The 15,419-nt window shown below is 48.8% G+C and overlaps 7 non-coding genes across 7 annotated transcripts; all 7 read left to right on the top strand.

The window, feature by feature from the left end:
- Window positions 1–4,971: 4,971 nt before the first annotated feature.
- On the top strand, window positions 4,972–5,044 carry TRNAV-CAC (transfer RNA valine (anticodon CAC)). The gene has a single exon. It is a non-coding gene; the product is annotated as a tRNA-Val (tRNA).
- A 307-nt stretch (window positions 5,045–5,351) lies between these two features.
- On the top strand, window positions 5,352–5,463 carry TRNAL-CAA (transfer RNA leucine (anticodon CAA)). The gene is made up of 2 exons: window positions 5,352–5,389; window positions 5,418–5,463. It is a non-coding gene; the product is annotated as a tRNA-Leu (tRNA).
- Window positions 5,464–8,084: 2,621 nt separating this feature from the next.
- TRNAP-AGG (transfer RNA proline (anticodon AGG)) lies at window positions 8,085–8,156 on the top strand. The gene has a single exon. It is a non-coding gene; the product is annotated as a tRNA-Pro (tRNA).
- A 388-nt stretch (window positions 8,157–8,544) lies between these two features.
- On the top strand, window positions 8,545–8,617 carry TRNAV-CAC (transfer RNA valine (anticodon CAC)). Its single transcript has one exon. It is a non-coding gene; the product is annotated as a tRNA-Val (tRNA).
- Window positions 8,618–8,924: 307 nt separating this feature from the next.
- TRNAL-CAA (transfer RNA leucine (anticodon CAA)) lies at window positions 8,925–9,036 on the top strand. The gene is made up of 2 exons: window positions 8,925–8,962; window positions 8,991–9,036. It is a non-coding gene; the product is annotated as a tRNA-Leu (tRNA).
- A 2,621-nt stretch (window positions 9,037–11,657) lies between these two features.
- On the top strand, window positions 11,658–11,729 carry TRNAP-AGG (transfer RNA proline (anticodon AGG)). Its single transcript has one exon. It is a non-coding gene; the product is annotated as a tRNA-Pro (tRNA).
- A 388-nt stretch (window positions 11,730–12,117) lies between these two features.
- Window positions 12,118–12,190, top strand: TRNAV-CAC (transfer RNA valine (anticodon CAC)). The gene has a single exon. It is a non-coding gene; the product is annotated as a tRNA-Val (tRNA).
- Window positions 12,191–15,419: the final 3,229 nt, after the last annotated feature.

The following is a 15,419-nucleotide window of genomic DNA, read 5'->3' as shown; positions in this document are numbered from 1 at the left end:
TGAAGCCTGAGCCTACAGCATTCAAACCAGCCAAGGAAGGAAGGTACGAGAGCGAAAATAGCTTTCCTGCCCTCACCAAGAACACACACCTTGAGCAAATAAAGTGCCAGACTTACAAGGCCCTATCGCCACCGGAGCATCACTTTTAGTGACGCCCCGGTGGCACTATGCACTGCGCGGTATTTACAAGATGGCGTTCAGCCACTTTTTGTGGCTTAACACCACCTTGTAAATACGGCCCCTTAGCACGCAGCGCGTTCCCTGGAAGGGGCGTGCAATGGGTGTTGTTGGGAGTGTGCCACAGCAACACCATAGCATGTTGATGCTGCTCCAGATTTAGGAGTTGGCGTAAATCTGCGTCAGCGCCAAAATCCAACGCCATCCCAGGGGTGTCGTTAGAGTGGCACACTGAGGAGAAATGTTTTCATTTCTCCTTGTTTTTGCTCTTTCTATGTGTGATGCATTCTGCAGCACACATAGAAGTAAGAGCAAATCACCATTGAAGATTTTTTTTTTGGGCAGGAAGGTGTCCCTTCCTGCACAAAAACAATTTCCCCCTCAACGCAGTCATCCTTGTACCATGGTGCAAGAACGGCTGCGTTGGCGCTCAGCAGCTAATTTAGAGCTGGCGCAGGGGGAAGCACAGGGGTGCGCTGTATTCTACTAAATACGGCGCTTCTCTGCATTTTGAAAATGACGGCGCGTGGGGCTTGCAAATTTGGCACAGCGTCGCGCTTAGTCATTTTCTTGTAAATCTGGGCCAAAATGTCTAAAGGATAGAGGCTTTTTATGTCATGTTCGATGAAGACCATGCAAATGACTCTAGTCGTACTGCAGAAGAGAGCACCATGTGCAGTTTCTTGCTTTGGGATGTAGTCTCCCACTCTCTGTCACCAACCCTCCGAGCAGGGTCGGAGCCCTTGCATTTCTGTGCCCAGGCTCGTTGGTCTAGGGGTATGATTCTCGCTTAGGGTGCGAGAGGTCCCGGGTTCAAATCCCCGACGAGCCCATTTTAGCGGAAAACAATCAAATCCTGCTCAAAATACACAACCCCTCAACATTTCTCATTCCACTCGAAGCATTGTTGCGCAAAACATATTTTTTGCCTCAGGCGAAAAATGGATTACAATGCCTTGGCTTCCTTCCTGCTTGCTCTCAGTGCGCCCTGTGTGATGATTTCACAGGCTCTCCTTCCTGGCATTTAGGCATCAGATATTTGTCTGTCTCTGCCCGCAGCTGTGGGATTTTTCAGGACGTCTGAGTGTATGCATGCTGGCTGACACCGCTGCAATTTTCACACTTACCCCTCGCATTCCGAGCAACTGCTGATAAAGTATAGAGGAAATCGTGCAAACATATGAGGGGAACTGTGCTCCTTCATGTCAAACCAGCAAGCTTGTTTCTGTAGTGTAGTGGTTATCTCGTTTGCCTCACACGTGAAAGGTCCCCGGTTCGAGACCGGGCAGAAACACTTTGCAGCAGCAGCTTTTGTGTTTGCTCCCTAAAACCTCAGTCTCTCTCAATGCACACTTAGACAGAAATGACCTTTAAAAACTTGTGACCTGTGTAAAACGTGCTTTACTATTGCAGGACGCTAAAAAGTTATCTGCATCCCTCGGTGGTCGTGCATGTGCATTGTTTCTTGTTCTGTTTTTTTTTTTTTTTCTTGGCCATGTTATATTGTGGGGCCTTTAAAGCTGTGACTTTGATAGGAACATTGCAAGCGGCAAAATCAACAAGTGCAGACTGAAGAGTCCGACCTGCACACTGTTTTGGCTGTCAGGATGGCCGAGTGGTCTAAGGCGCCAGACTCAAGAGAGCTTGATCTTCAGTGAAGCTGAGCCTTTTGGTCTCTTCATGGAGGCGTGGGTTCAAATCCCACTTCTGACAGGTGTATTTTCTTCCCTTAAATCTTGCTCTGCTTGCAGAGCCAGCTCCTCACACCACTATCTTTGGAAGCTGCTGTGGCATGTGAGGAGAAATCCACCAACCCATCGGCTGGGCCCTCAATCAAAATTCTGTGTATTACTGGAAGGGGCGTCTCAGGCACACCTTCTGTTAGAGCTGCACTTTATGACAGTAACTACCATGCTGGTTTCTACTTAAGCAGTTGATTCTATCGTTTGAAGTGAGGCTCTCCTGCCACCTTTTGGGCAAAGAAGACACTGCCCCTGCAACAACACAGGCAGACAAGCTCAAACTAGGTTTCTTGGTTAGGTGGGCGGAGCATATTGGCAATGGTGCCTCCTCGTGACTTGCAATTTACATGAAGAAGACAGAGAGGCAGCTGGGAGTAGGCAGTACCCATGAACCCCTGAACACTGTCTTGCGACTAGCACACAATTCTGAAATGAGGCGGGGGAAAGGAGGTGATTTCCCCATCAAGGGCCATTCCGGGAAATCAGCCACCCTGCGTCTCCCAGGTGAGTGTTTCAGGCCTATGAGCCACTAATATAAATCTCGCCTGATCGAGCGCTGATCGAGCAAGTGTGCTTGAATCCAAGAGGCATGCTCCTCTGGCTCAAGAGCTAGCAGGCCCTTCAGTGCTTCTGGTTGGGAAGTCTAAGGTGCAAGGGTCCATGACTTGCAGCGGGTTACAACTACCAGAAAGGGTCTGCTTTTCACATCAGTGCCCTAGTTCAGCTCACTGGCACAGGGCATTTTGACTACCTCTTGCCTTGCTAGAGACAAACAAAAAATCCTTGACAGAAAACATCAATTGCTATGGCACGCTTAGAGAGAGAGAGCCTCCAAATGGCCCTGCATTTCGGAAAGACGCTTCAGAAGATGTTTCTAATGACTATGCAGCGGCAGTCTAGTTGGTATAGGGGTATGATTCTCGCTTCGGGTGTGAGAGGACCTCGGTTCAAATCCCAGACAAACCCCTACCTTTATAGGTTCAGTCTGTGTTTTAAACAGGAGTATTTCTGCTTTTCACTCTTGTAAGATGTCATGTTGCAATGCAATACATGCTTTATACTGGCGTCGAGACGGTTCAGCATCATGAAGGTATGCGAGATTTCTTTGCAACTGCTTTTCTGTGCTGGAGCAGCAGTGCTCGTAGGAACATTAAATGCACAGTGCTTCTCCATGGTAATTTCGGGTCCAGTTCTGAAATCACCTCTTGGAATGAAAGTGATCCCAGTTCCTTTCTTCCAAGGGAAGAGATCGTGTTCCGGAAGGCTCAGCTTTGAGCGTCATGAACATTGGCCCTCATCCTTGCATCCCAGTCCAATGCATAGCCACATAAAGCAAGCAGGTGTGTCTGTTTCCATAGTGTGGTGGTTCCAGTACAATGCATAGCCACATGAAGCAAGCCGGCAAGCGTGTCTGTTTGTGTAGTGTAGTGGTTATCATGCGCACCTCACATGCGAAAGGTCCCTGGTTCGAGTCGCTGGGCTTTTTCACAGTATTTGCATTTCCTTCCTCACCTGACAGGCAAGCTGAGATAAAAGAGACTGTGTCTATCCCTCACCATCGTGAGGTACTACGCTCCTGGGGCATCTGTCACAGCTCACCAAGAGGAGTTGCGCCAGCTTACGGCAGTCAGTTGCTCACTGTTTGACCTTTGCAATGAAGCCTGAGCCTACAGCATTCAAACCAGCCAAGGAAGGAAGGTACGAGAGCGAAAATAGCTTTCCTGCCCTCACCAAGAACACACACCTTGAGCAAATAAAGTGCCAGACTTACAAGGCCCTATCGCCACCGGAGCATCACTTTTAGTGACGCCCCGGTGGCACTATGCACTGCGCGGTATTTACAAGATGGCGTTCAGCCACTTTTTGTGGCTTAACAACACCTTGTAAATACGGCCCCTTAGCACGCAGCGCGTTCCCTGGAAGGGGCGTGCAATGGGTGTTGTTGGGAGTGTGCCACAGCAACACCATAGCATGTTGATGCTGCTCCAGATTTAGGAGTTGGCGTAAATCTGCGTCAGCGCCAAAATCCAACGCCATCCCAGGGGTGTCGTTAGAGTGGCACACTGAGGAGAAATGTTTTCATTTCTCCTTGTTTTTGCTCTTTCTATGTGTGATGCATTCTGCAGCACACATAGAAGTAAGAGCAAATCACCATTGAAGATTTTTTTTTTGGGCAGGAAGGTGTCCCTTCCTGCACAAAAACAATTTCCCCCTCAACGCAGTCATCCTTGTACCATGGTGCAAGAACGGCTGCGTTGGCGCTCAGCAGCTAATTTAGAGCTGGCGCAGGGGGAAGCACAGGGGTGCGCTGTATTCTACTAAATATGGCGCTTCTCTGCATTTTGAAAATGACGGCGCGTGGGGCTTGCAAATTTGGCACAGCGTCGCGCTTAGTCATTTTCTTGTAAATCTGAGCCAAAATGTCTAAAGGATAGAGGCTTTTTATGTCATGTTCGATGAAGACCATGCAAATGACTCTAGTCGTACTGCAGAAGAGAGCACCATGTGCAGTTTCTTGCTTTGGGATGTAGTCTCCCACTCTCTGTCACCAACCCTCCGAGCAGGGTCGGAGCCGTTGCGTTTCTGTGCCCAGGCTCGTTGGTCTAGGGGTATGATTCTCGCTTAGGGTGCGAGAGGTCCCGGGTTCAAATCCCCGACGAGCCCATTTTAGCGGAAAACAATCAAATCCTGCTCAAAATACACAACCCCTCAACATTTCTCATTCCACTCGAAGCATTGTTGCGCAAAACATATTTTTTGCCTCAGGCGAAAAATGGATTACAATGCCTTGGCTTCCTTCCTGCTTGCTCTTAGTGCGCCCTGTGTGATGATTTCACAGGCTCTCCTTCCTGGCATTTAGGCATCAGATATTTGTCTGTCTCTGCCCGCAGCTGTGGGATTTTTCAGGACGTCTGAGTGTATGCATGCTGGCTGACACCGCTGCAATTTTCACACTTACCCCTCGCATTCCGAGCAACTGCTGATAAAGTATAGAGGAAATCGTGCAAACATATGAGGGGAACTGTGCTCCTTCAGTCAAACCAGCAAGCTTGTTTCTGTAGTGTAGTGGTTATCACGTTTGCTTCACACGCGAAAGGTCCCCGGTTCGAGACCGGGCAGAAACACTTGGCAGCAGCAGCTTTTGTGTTTGCTCCCTAAAACCTCAGTCTCTCTCAATGCACACTTAGACAGAAATGACCTTTAAAAACTTGTGACCTGTGTAAAACGTGCTTTACTATTGCAGGACGCTAAAAAGTTATCTGCATCCCTCGGTGGTCGTGCATGTGCATTGTTTCTTGTTCTGTTTTTTTTTTTTTTTCTTGGCCATGTTATATTGTGGGGCCTTTAAAGCTGTGACTTTGATAGGAACATTGCAAGCGGCAAAATCAACAAGTGCAGACTGAAGAGTCCGACCTGCACACTGTTTTGGCTGTCAGGATGGCCGAGTGGTCTAAGGCGCCAGACTCAAGAGAGCTTGATCTTCAGTGAAGCTGAGCCTTCTGGTCTCTTCATGGAGGCGTGGGTTCAAATCCCACTTCTGACAGGTGTATTTTCTTCCCTTAAATCTTGCTCTGCTTGCAGATCCAGCTCCTCACACCACTATCTTTGGAAGCTGCTGTGGCATGTGAGGAGAAATCCACCAACCCATCGGCTGGGCCCTCAATCAAAATTCTGTGTATTACTGGAAGGGGCGTCTCAGGCACACCTTCTGTTAGAGCTGCACTTTTAGACAGTAACTACCATGCTGGTTTCTACTTAAGCAGTTGATTCTATCGTTTGAAGTGAGGCTCTCCTGCCACCTTTTGGGCAAAGAAGACACTGCCCCTGCAACAACACAGGCAGACAAGCTCAAACTAGGTTTCTTGGTTAGGTGGGCGGAGCATATTGGCAATGGTGCCTCCTCGTGACTTGCAATTTACATGAAGAAGACAGAGAGGCAGCTGGGAGTAGGCAGTACCCATGAACCCCTGAACACTGTCTTGCGACTAGCACACAATTCTGAAATGAGGCGGGGGAAAGGAGGTGATTTCCCCATCAAGGGCCATTCCGGGAAATCAGCCACCCTGCGTCTCCCAGGTGAGTGTTTCAGGCCTATGAGCCACTAATATAAATCTCGCCTGATCGAGCGCTGATCGAGCAAGTGTGCTTGAATCCAAGAGGCATGCTCCTCTGGCTCAAGAGCTAGCAGGCCCTTCAGTGCTTCTGGTTGGGAAGTCTAAGGTGCAAGGGTCCATGACTTGCAGCGGGTTACAACTACCAGAAAGGGTCTGCTTTTCACATCAGTGCCCTAGTTCAGCTCACTGGCACAGGGCATTTTGACTACCTCTTGCCTTGCTAGAGACAAACAAAAAATCCTTGACAGAAAACATCAATTGCTATGGCACGCTTAGAGAGAGAGAGCCTCCAAATGGCCCTGCTTTTCGGAAAGACGCTTCAGAAGATGTTTCAAATGACTATGCAGCGGCAGTCTAGTTGGTATAGGGGTATGATTCTTGCTTCGGGTGTGAGAGGACCTCGGTTCAAATCCCAGACAAACCCCTACCTTTATAGGTTCAGTCTGTGTTTTAAACAGGAGTATTTATGCTTTTCACTCTTGTAAGATGTCATGTTGCAATTCAATACATGCTTTATACTGGCGTCGAGACGGTTCAGCATCATGAAGGTATGCGAGATTTCTTTGCAACTGCTTTTCTGTGCTGGAGCAGCAGTGCTCGTAGGAACATTAAATGCACAGTGCTTCTCCATGGTAATTTCGGGTCCAGTTCTGAAATCACCTCTTGGAATCAAAGTGATCCCAGTTCCTTTCTTCCAAGGGAAGAGATCGTGTTCCGGAAGGCTCAGCTTTGAGCGTCATGAACATTGGCCCTCATCCTTGCATCCCAGTCCAATGCATAGCCACATAAAGCAAGCAGGTGTGTCTGTTTCCATAGTGTGGTGGTTCCAGTACAATGCATAGCCACATGAAGCAAGCCGGCAAGTGTGTCTGTTTGTCTAGTGTAGTGGTTATCATGCGCACCTCACATGCGAAAGGTCCCTGGTTCGAGTCGCTGGGCTTTTTCACAGTATTTGCATTTCCTGCCTCACCTGACAGGCAAGCTGAGATAAAAGAGACTGTGTCTATCCCTCACCATCGTGAGGTACTACGCTCCTGGGGCATCTGTCACAGCTCACCAAGAGGAGTTGCGCCAGCTTACGGCAGTCAGTTGCTCACTGTTTGACCTTTGCAATGAAGCCTGAGCCTACAGCATTCAAACCAGCCAAGGAAGGAAGGTACGAGAGCGAAAATAGCTTTCCTGCCCTCACCAAGAACACACACCTTGAGCAAATAAAGTGCCAGACTTACAAGGCCCTATCGCCACCGGAGCATCACTTTTAGTGACGCCCCGGTGGCACTATGCACTGCGCGGTATTTACAAGATGGCGTTCAGCCACTTTTTGTGGCTTAACACCACCTTGTAAATACGGCCCCTTAGCACGCAGCGCGTTCCCTGGAAGGGGCGTGCAATGGGTGTTGTTGGGAGTGTGCCACAGCAACACCATAGCATTTTGATGCTGCTCCAGATTTAGGAGTTGGCGTAAATCTGCGTCAGCGCCAAAATCCAACACCATCCCAGGGGTGTCGTTAGAGTGGCACACTGAGGAGAAATGTTTTCATTTCTCCTTGTTTTTGCTCTTTCTATGTGTGATGCATTCTGCAGCACACATAGAAGTAAGAGCAAATCACCATTGAAGATTTTTTTTTTGGGCAGGAAGGTGTCCCTTCCTGCACAAAAACAATTTCCCCCTCAACGCAGTCATCCTTGTACCATGGTGCAAGAACGGCTGCGTTGGCGCTCAGCAGCTAATTTAGAGCTGGCGCAGGGGGAAGCACAGGGGTGCGCTGTATGCTACTAAATACGGCGCTTCCCTGCATTTTGAAAATGACGGCGCGTGGGGCTTGCAAATTTGGCACAGCGTCGCGCTTAGTCATTTTCTTGTAAATCTGGGCCAAAATGTCTAAAGGATAGAGGCTTTTTATGTCATGTTCGATGAAGACCATGCAAATGACTCTAGTCGTACTGCAGAAGAGAGCACCATGTGCAGTTTCTTGCTTTGGGATGTAGTCTCCCACTCTCTGTCACCAACCCTCCGAGCAGGGTCGGAGCCGTTGCGTTTCTGTGCCCAGGCTCGTTGGTCTAGGGGTATGATTCTCGCTTAGGGTGCGAGAGGTCCCGGGTTCAAATCCCGGACGAGCCCATTTTAGCGGAAAACAATCAAATCCTGCTCAAAATACACAACCCCTCAACATTTCTCATTCCACTCGAAGCATTGTTGCGCAAAACATATTTTTTGCCTCAGGCGAAAAATGGATTACAATGCCTTGGCTTCCTTCCTGCTTGCTCTCAGTGCGCCCTGTGTGATGATTTCACAGGCTCTCCTTCCTGGCATTTAGGCATCAGATATTTGTCTGTCTCTGCCCGCAGCTGTGGGATTTTTCAGGACGTCTGAGTGTATGCATGCTGGCTGACACCGCTGCAATTTTCACACTTACCCCTCGCATTCCGAGCAACTGCTGATAAAGTATAGAGGAAATCGTGCAAACATATGAGGGGAACTGTGCTCCTTCAGTCAAATCAGCAAGCTTGTTTCTGTAGTGTAGTGGTTATCACGTTTGCCTCACACGCGAAAGGTCCCCGGTTCGAGACCGGGCAGAAACTCTTGGCAGCAGCAGCTTTTGTGTTTGCTCCCTAAAACCTCAGTCTCTCTCAGTGCACACTTAGACAGAAATTACCTTTCAAAACTTGTGACCTGTGTAAAACGTGCTTTACTATTGCAGGACGCTAAAAAGTTATCTGCATCCCTCGGTGGTCGTGCATGTGCATTGTTTCTTGTTCTGTTTTTTTTTTTTTTTCTTGGCCATGTTATATTGTGGGGCCTTTAAAGCTGTGACTTTGATAGGAACATTGCAAGCGGCAAAATCAACAAGTGCAGACTGAAGAGTCCGACCTGCACACTGTTTTGGCTGTCAGGATGGCCGAGTGGTCTAAGGCGCCAGACTCAAGAGAGCTTGATCTTCAGTGAAGCTGAGCCTTCTGGTCTCTTCATGGAGGCGTGGGTTCAAATCCCACTTCTGACAGGTGTATTTTCTTCCCTTAAATCTTGCTCTGCTTGCAGAGCCAGCTCCTCACACCACTATCTTTGGAAGCTGCTGTGGCATGTGAGGAGAAATCCACCAACCCATCGGCTGGGCCCTCAATCAAAATTCTGTGTATTACTGGAAGGGGCGTCTCAGGCACACCTTCTGTTAGAGCTGCACTTTTAGACAGTAACTACCATGCTGGTTTCTACTTAAGCAGTTGATTCTATCGTTTGAAGTGAGGCACTCCTGCCACCTTTTGGGCAAAGAAGACACTGCCCCTGCAACAACACAGGCAGACAAGCTCAAACTAGGTTTCTTGGTTAGGTGGGCGGAGCATATTGGCAATGGTGCCTCCTCGTGACTTGCAATTTACATGAAGAAGACAGAGAGGCAGCTGGGAGTAGGCAGTACCCATGAACCCCTGAACACTGTCTTGCGACTAGCACACAATTCTGAAATGAGGCGGGGGAAAGGAGGTGATTTCCCCATCAAGGGCCATTCCGGGAAATCAGCCACCCTGCGTCTCCCAGGTGAGTGTTTCAGGCCTATGAGCCACTAATATAAATCTCGCCTGATCGAGCGCTGATCGAGCAGGTGTGCTTGAATCCAAGAGGCATGCTCCTCTGGCTCAAGAGCTAGCAGGCCCTTCAGTGCTTCTGGTTGGGAAGTCTAAGGTGCAAGGGTCCATGACTTGCAGCGGGTTACAACTACCAGAAAGGGTCTGCTTTTCACCTCAGTGCCCTAGTTCAGCTCACTGGCACAGGGCATTTTGACTACCTCTAGCCTTGCTAGAGACAAACAAAAAATCCTTGACAGAAAACATCAATTGCTATGGCACGCTTAGAGAGAGAGAGCCTCCAAATGGCCCTGCTTTTCGGAAAGACGCTTCAGAAGATGTTTCAAATGACTATGCAGCGGCAGTCTAGTTGGTATAGGGGTATGATTCTCGCTTCGGGTGTGAGAGGACCTCGGTTCAAATCCCAGACAAACCCCTACCTTTATAGGTTCAGTCTGTGTTTTAAACAGGAGTATTTATGCTTTTCACTCTTGTAAGATGTCATGTTGCAATTCAATACATGCTTTATACTGGCGTCGAGACGGTTCAGCATCATGAAGGTATGCGAGATTTCTTTGCAACTGCTTTTCTGTGCTGGAGCAGCAGTGCTCGTAGGAACATTAAATGCACAGTGCTTCTCCATGGTAATTTCGGGTCCAGTTCTGAAATCACCTCTTGGAATGAAAGTGATCCCAGTTCCTTTCTTCCAAGGGAAGAGATCGTGTTCCGGATGGCTCAGCTTTGAGCGTCATGAACATTGGCCCTCATCCTTGCATCCCAGTCCAATGCATAGCCACATAAAGCAAGCAGGTGTGTCTGTTTCCATAGTGTGGTGGTTCCAGTACAATGCATAGCCACATGAAGCAAGCCAGCAAGTGTGTCTGTTTGTCTAGAGTAGTGGTTATCATGCGCACCTCACATGCAAAAGGTCCCTGGTTCGAGTCGCTGGGCTTTTTCACAGTATTTGCATTTCCTGCCTCACCTGACAGGCAAGCTGAGATAAAAGAGACTGTGTCTATCCCTCACCATCGTGAGGTACTACGCTCCTGGGGCATCTGTCACAGCTCACCAAGAGGAGTTGCGCCAGCTTACGGCAGTCAGTTGCTCACTGTTTGACCTTTGCAATGAAGCCTGAGCCTACAGCATTCAAACCAGCCAAGGAAGGAAGGTACGAGAGCGAAAATAGCTTTCCTGCCCTCACCAAGAACACACACCTTGAGCAAATAAAGTGCCAGACTTACAAGGCCCTATCGCCACCGGAGCATCACTTTTAGTGACGCCCCGGTGGCACTATGCACTGCGCGGTATTTACAAGATGGCGTTCAGCCACTTTTTGTGGCTTAACACCACCTTGTAAATACGGCCCCTTAGCACGCAGCGCGTTCCCTGGAAGGGGCGTGCAATGGGTGTTGTTGGGAGTGTGCCACAGCAACACCATAGCATTTTGATGCTGCTCCAGATTTAGGAGTTGGAGTAAATCTGCGTCAGCACCAAAATCCAACGCCATCCCAGGGGTGTCGTTAGAGTGGCGCACTGAGGAGAAATGTTTTCATTTCTCCTTGTTTTTGCTCTTTCTATGTGTGATGCATTCTGCAGCACACATAGAAGTAAGAGCAAATCACCATTGAAGATTTTTTTTTGGGGCAGGAAGGTGTCCCTTCCTGCACAAAAACAATTTCCCCCTCAACGCAGTCATCCTTGTACCATGGTGCAAGAACGGCTGCGTTGGCGCTCAGCAGCTAATTTAGAGCTGGCGCAGGGGGAAGCACAGGGGTGCGCTGTATTCTACTAAATACGGCGCTTCCCTGCATTTTGAAAATGACAGCGCGTGGGGCTTGCAAATTTGGCACAGCGTCGCGCTTAGTCATTTTCTTGTAAATCTGGGCCAAAATGTCTAAAGGATAGAGGCTTTTTATGTCATGTTCGATGAAGACCATGCAAATGACTCTAGTCGTACTGCAGAAGAGAGCACCATGTGCAGTTTCTTGCTTTGGGATGTAGTCTCCCACTCTCTGTCACCAACCCTCTGAGCAGGGTCGGAGCCGTTGCATTTCTGTGCCCAGGCTCGTTGGTCTAGGGGTATGATTCTCGCTTAGGGTGCGAGAGGTCCCAGGTTCAAATCCCGGACGAGCCCATTTTAGCGGAAAACAATCAAATCCTGCTCAAAATACACAACCCCTCAACATTTCTGATTCCACTCGAAGCATTGTTGCGCAAAACATTTTTTTTGCCTCAGGCGAAAAATGGATTACAATGCCTTGGCTTCCTTCCTGCTTGCTCTCAGTGCACCCTGTGTGATGATTTCACAGGCTCTCCTTCCTGGCATTTAGGCATCAGATATTTGTCTGTCTCTGCCCGCAGCTGTGGGATTTTTCAGGACGTCTGAGTGTATGCATGCTGGCTGACACCGCTGCAATTTTCACACTTACCCCTCGCATTCCGAGCAACTGCTGATAAAGTATAGAGGAAATCGTGCAAACATATGAGAGGAAATGTGCTCCTTCAGTCAAACCAGCAAGCTTGTTTCTGTAGTGTAGTGGTTATCATGTTCGCCTCACACGCGAAAGGTCCCCGGTTCGAGACCGGGCAGAAACACTTGGCAGCAGCAGCTTTTGTGTTTGCTCCCTAAAACCTCAGTCTCTCTCAATGCACACTTAGACAGAAATGACCTTTAAAAACTTGTGACCTGTGTAAAACGTGCTTTACTATTGCAGGACGCTAAAAAGTTATCTGCATCCCTCGGTGGTCGTGCATGTGCATTGTTTCTTGTTCTGTTTTTTTTTTTTTTTCTTGGCCATGTTATATTGTGGGGCCTTTAAAGCTGTGACTTTGATAGGAACATTGCAAGCGGCAAAATCAACAAGTGCAGACTGAAGAGTCCGACCTGCACACTGTTTTGGCTGTCAGGATGGCCGAGTGGTCTAAGGCGCCAGACTCAAGAGAGCTTGATCTTCAGTGAAGCTGAGCCTTTTGGTCTCTTCATGGAGGCGTGGGTTCAAATCCCACTTCTGACAGGTGTATTTTCTTCCCTTAAATCTTGCTCTGCTTGCAGAGCCAGCTCCTCACACCACTATCTTTGGAAGCTGCTGTGGCATGTGAGGAGAAATCCACCAACCCATCGGCTGGGCCCTCAATCAAAATTCTGTGTATTACTGGAAGGGGCGTCTCACGCACACCTTCTGTTAGAGCTGCACTTTATGACAGTAACTACCATGCTGGTTTCTACTTAAGCAGTTGATTCTATCGTTTGAAGTGAGGCTCTCCTGCCACCTTTTGGGCAAAGAAGACACTGCCCCTGCAACAACACAGGCAGACAAGCTCAAACTAGGTTTCTTGGTTAGGTGGGCGGAGCATATTGGCAATGGTGCCTCCTCGTGACTTGCAATTTACATGAAGAAGACAGAGAGGCAGCTGGGAGTAGGCAGTACCCATGAACCCCTGAACACTGTCTTGCGACTAGCACACAATTCTGAAATGAGGCGGGGGAAAGGAGGTGATTTCCCCATCAAGGGCCATTCCGGGAAATCAGCCACCCTGCGTCTCCCAGGTGAGTGTTTCAGGCCTATGAGCCACTAATATAAATCTCGCCTGATCGAGCGCTGATCGAGCAAGTGTGCTTGAATCCAAGAGGCATGCTCCTCTGGCTCAAGAGCTAGCAGGCCCTTCAGTGCTTCTGGTTGGGAAGTCTAAGGTGCAAGGGTCCATGACTTGCCGCGGGTTACAACTACCAGAAAGGGTCTGCTTTTCACATCAGTGCCCTAGTTCAGCTCACTGGCACAGGGCATTTTGACTACCTCTTGCCTTGCTAGAGACAAACAAAAAATCCTTGACAGAAAACATAAATTGCTATGGCACGCTTAGAGAGAGAGAGCCTCCAAATGGCCCTGCATTTCGGAAAGACGCTTCAGAAGATGTTTCAAATGACTATGCAGCGGCAGTCTAGTTGGTATAGGGGTATGATTCTCGCTTCGGGTGTGAGAGGACCTCGGTTCAAATCCCAGACAAACCCCTACCTTTATAGGTTCAGTCTGTGTTTTAAACAGGAGTATTTCTGCTTTTCACTCTTGTAAGATGTCATGTTGCAATGCAATACATGCTCTATACTGGCGTCGAGACGGTTCAGCATCATGAAGGTATGCGAGATTTCTTTGCAACTGCTTTTCTGTGCTGGAGCAGCAGTGCTCGTAGGAACATTAAATGCACAGTGCTTCTCCATGGTAATTTCGGGTCCAGTTCTGAAATCACCTCTTGGAATTAAAGTGATCCCAGTTCCTTTCTTCCAAGGGAAGAGATCGTGTTCCGGAAGGCTCAGCTTTGAGCGTCATGAACATTGGCCCTCATCCTTGCATCCCAGTCCAATGCATAGCCACATAAAGCAAGCAGGTGTGTCTGTTTCCATAGTGTGGTGGTTCCAGTACAATGCATAGCCACATGAAGCAAGCCGGCAAGCGTGTCTGTTTGTGTAGTGTAGTGGTTATCATGCGCACCTCACATGCGAAAGGTCCCTGGTTCGAGTCGCTGGGCTTTTTCACAGTATTTGCATTTCCTGCCTCACCTGACAGGCAAGCTGAGATAAAAGAGACTGTGTCTATCCCTCACCATCGTGAGGTACTACGCTCCTGGGGCATCTGTCACAGCTCACCAAGAGGAGTTGCGCCAGCTTACGGCAGTCAGTTGCTCACTGTTTGACCTTTGCAATGAAGCCTGAGCCTACAGCATTCAAACCAGCCAAGGAAGGAAGGTACGAGAGCGAAAATAGCTTTCCTGCCCTCACCAAGAACACACACCTTGAGCAAATAAAGTGCCAGACTTACAAGGCCCTATCGCCACCGGAGCATCACTTTTAGTGACGCCCCGGTGGCACTATGCACTGCGCGGTATTTACAAGATGGCGTTCAGCCACTTTTTGTGGCTTAACACCACCTTGTAAATACGGCCCCTTAGCACGCAGCGCGTTCCCTGGAAGGGGCGTGCAATGGGTGTTGTTGGGAGTGTGCCACAGCAACACCATAGCATGTTGATGCTGCTCCAGATTTAGGAGTTGGCGTAAATCTGCGTCAGCGCCAAAATCCAACGCCATCCCAGGGGTGTCGTTAGAGTGGCACACTGAGGAGAAATGTTTTCATTTCTCCTTGTTTTTGCTCTTTCTATGTGTGATGCATTCTGCAGCACACATAGAAGTAAGAGCAAATCACCATTGAAGATTTTTTTTTTGGGCAGGAAGGTGTCCCTTCCTGCACAAAAACAATTTCCCCCTCAACGCAGTCATCCTTGTACCATGGTGCAAGAACGGCTGCGTTGGCGCTCAGCAGCTAATTTAGAGCTGGCGCAGGGGGAAGCACAGGGGTGCGCTGTATTCTACTAAATACGGCGCTTCTCTGCATTTTGAAAATGACGGCGCGTGGGGCTTGCAAATTTGGCACAGCGTCGCGCTTAGTCATTTTCTTGTAAATCTGGGCCAAAATGTCTAAAGGATAGAGGCTTTTTATGTCATGTTCGATGAAGACCATGCAAATGACTCTAGTCGTACTGCAGAAGAGAGCACCATGTGCAGTTTCTTGCTTTGGGATGTAGTCTCCCACTCTCTGTCACCAACCCTCCGAGCAGGGTCGGAGCCCTTGCATTTCTGTGCCCAGGCTCGTTGGTCTAGGGGTATGATTCTCGCTTAGGGTGCGAGAGGTCCCGGGTTCAAATCCCCGACGAGCCCATTTTAGCGGAAAACAATCAAATCCTGCTCAAAATACACAACCCCTCAACATTTCTCATTCCACTCGAAGCATTGTTGCGCAAAACATATTTTTTGCCTCAGGCGAAAAATGGATTA

The sequence above is a fragment of the Pleurodeles waltl genome, chromosome 10 (assembly GCF_031143425.1).
Source record: "Pleurodeles waltl isolate 20211129_DDA chromosome 10, aPleWal1.hap1.20221129, whole genome shotgun sequence".
Classification (NCBI taxonomy): Eukaryota; Metazoa; Chordata; class Amphibia; order Caudata; family Salamandridae; genus Pleurodeles; species Pleurodeles waltl.
Note: the sequence above shows the minus strand (reverse complement) of the source record. Positions and strands in the feature narration are given on the sequence as shown.